Source organism: Triticum aestivum, chromosome 7B, assembly GCF_018294505.1.
Source record: "Triticum aestivum cultivar Chinese Spring chromosome 7B, IWGSC CS RefSeq v2.1, whole genome shotgun sequence".
Lineage (NCBI taxonomy): Eukaryota > Viridiplantae > Streptophyta > Magnoliopsida > Poales > Poaceae > Triticum > Triticum aestivum.
In genome coordinates this window covers 40332620-40335885 of record NC_057813.1, presented here as the reverse complement: position 1 = coordinate 40335885, position 3266 = coordinate 40332620, and positions in this window count along the sequence as shown.

Genomic DNA, 3266 nt, shown 5'->3' with positions numbered 1-3266 from the left:
TTGATTACTCCTTGTAGTTGATGCTAATTGGTTTATTTGGTGGAAGACCATATGTTTAGATCCTTAATGCATATTCTTACTCCTCTGATTATGAACATGAATATGCTTTGTGAGTAGTTATATTTGTTCCTGAGGACATCGGTGAAGTCTTGCTATTAGTAGTCATGTGAATTTGGTATTCGTTCGATATTTTGATGAGATGTATGTTGTCTGTCCTCTAGTGGTGTTATGTGAACGTCGACTACATGACACTTCACCATTATTTGGGCCTAGAGGAAGGCATTGGGAAGTAATAAGTAGATGATGGGTTGCTAGAGTGACATAAGCTTAACCCTAGTTTATGCGTTGCTTCGTAAGGGGCTGATTTGGATCCATATGTCTAATGTTGTGGTTAGGTTTACCTTAATACTTCTTTTGTAGTTGCGGATGCTTGCAATAGGGGTTAATCATAAGTGGGTTTCTTGTCCAAGTAAGGGTAGTACCCAAGCACCGGTCCACCCACATATCAAATTATCAAAGTACCGAACGCGAATCATATGATTGTGATGAAAAGTAGCTTGATGATAATTCCCATGTGTCCTCGGGAGCTCCTTTCTCATTATAAGGAATTGTCCAGGCTTGTCCTTTGCTACAAAAAGGATTGGGCCACCTTGCTGCACTTTGTTTACTTTCATTGCTTGTTACTCGTTACAATTTATCTTATCACAAAACTATCTGTTACCTACAATTTCAGTGCTTGCAGAGAAAACCTTACTGAAAACCGCTTGTCATTTCCTTCTGCTCCTCGTTGGGTTTGACACTCTTACTTATCGAAAGGACTACGATAGATCCCCTACACTTGTGGGTCATCAATGATTGATGACAATGCTTTTGTGGACTAATCGTGTGCCTTGAGTTTCTCAGACAATTCGTTACTAGGCACAAGACGGTTTAGTGCCCCTCGAAGACTATTGAAGACGACGTTTTTCTATGGTTCTTTCGGTGGTGTGAGTCGTAGGAAAGCCGCACTATTAAGAGGGGGTCCGTGTTGGAAAGGTTCGGGTGGAATCATCACGTACACATTTTATTCCTTTACACCGCCTTTCCCTCTGCGCTTTGGAGCATCCTCCGTTTTCTTCTTTTTTGCAAAAAGAAGGATTCCTAGTGTTGCTGTTCTGAAGCATGCGGTAGTACTGCTCTTAGGAGCGGTAGTACCGCACGCTGTTGTGGTAGTACCGTAGGTTCCCACGGTAGTACCGCTCCTAAGGATCGGTAGTACCGTGGCCTCGGACCAGACCCAGCCGCTCGTGCGGCTATAGGGGCGGATGTAATTTTTTACATCCGCGCCCCTGCGCGGTAGTACCGCCCCATGCGCGTGGTAGTACGGTGGGTCCTGATCTGGTACAACAACATGAGAGGAAGTAGGGCGGATGTAATTTTCTACATCTGCTCCCTGTGCGGTAGTACCGCACGTCAGGTGCGGTAGTACCGTGTCGGATTTTTGCATGATCTGAGTTTCAGCGAAAGTAGGCACGGATGTATTTTTTTCATCCGCGCCCTTCCCAGGCTAGTCCATTCCAGCCTTGCGGTATTACCGCAAGGGGGAGCGGTAGTACCGCGCCAGCGGAAGTACCGCTCTCAGCCCTTGCGGCTCTGGCCTGGACTAGTGCCTGCCGTAGTAGCGGTAATACCGCGGTCCACCGTGGTAGTACCGTGAGCCCTTGCAGTAGTACCGCTGGTCTGGGGCGGTAGTACCGCAAGACACGGCTGAGTAAGTGGATAACGGTTGGATTTGTCTCTCCACTATTTAAGGGGTGTCTTCTTCCTCTAGCTGACTACCTCTTCTAACCCTAAGCTCCATTGTTGCTCCAAGCTCCATTTTCGCCCGATCTCTCTCCCTAGTCAATCAAACTTGTTAATTTGCTCGGGGTTGGGTGAGAAGGCCCCGATCTACACTTCCACCGAGAGAAATTTGATTCCCCCCACTAATCCCTAGCGGATCTTGTTACTCTTGGGTGTTTGAGCACCCTAGACGATTGAGGTAACCACGGATCCATAGTCCATTGTGGTGAAGCTTCGTGGTGTCGTTGGGAGCCTCCAATTAAGTTGTGGAGATAGCCCCAACCTTGTTTGTAAAGGTTCGGTCGCTGCCTTCAAGGGCACCAATAGTGGAATCACGACATCTCGCATTGTGTGAGTGCGTGAGGAGAATACGGTGGCCCTAGTGGCTTCTTGGGGAGCATTGTGCATCCACACCGCTCTAAGGGAGACATACTTCCCCTCAAAAGGAAGGAACTTCGGTAACACATCCTCATCTCCAATGGCTCCACTCTTGGTTATCTCGTGCCTTTACTTGTGCAAGCTTATTTGTGTTGTATCCCTTGCTTGCTTGTGCACTTGTTGTTTGTTGCATCATATAGGTTGCTCACCTAGTTGCATATCTAGACAACCTACTTTGATGCAAAGTTTAATTTGGTAAAGAAAAGCTAAAAATTGTTAGTTGCCTATTCAGCCTCCCCCTCTAGTCAACTATATCGATCCTTTCAATTGGTATCAGAGCCTCGTCTCTTTATTAAGGACTTTGCCATCCGAAGAGTATGGTTGACACCTTAGACAGTGGGGAGGAGCACTCCGGTGTGAATCCGAGCTCGTCTAAGGCCGATGGGGGAACCGCGGTCTCTCGTGAGGAATTTAATGTGGCTTTGGACACATTGAAAACCTCCATGACGACCGAGGTTGAAAGCATGTTTAATAAATTCTTAGAAGGACTTAAACTATCTACCTCGCCTATAAAAGTGGGTGATCCCACTAACAAGGTGATGGATGCTAACTTCGACAAGGGGGAAGCTAATAGTGAAAAGGGTCCTTCTACTAGTGGTCGAAATGGCACCGACATCTTTGCCCATGTGGAACCTCCAACTTATAGAGGACTGATTCCCTCTACTCATTTAAATCATGCCGTCCTCCTCCTAAGATTGTGAAAAATGAGGATTTTGATTCTTGGGTGTATCGCTTCAAGCGTCATTTAAATCATGTGAATACTAATCTTTGGAGAATCATTGAAGAAGGTTTGTATCCACATGACCGAAGCAACTTCACCCCTAGAGAAGCCATGGATAATCAATTAAATGAGAATGCTCTCTTCATCATCCAAGATGCTATTCTCCCCGAAGATCCCCCTCATCTTCGACCCTTCACCATGGCCAAAGACGCATGGCATTGCTTGTGTCTCTCTATCGGGGAAGCGCAAGCATTCAACGCTCCAACTATGAAGTGGTGCAAGATGA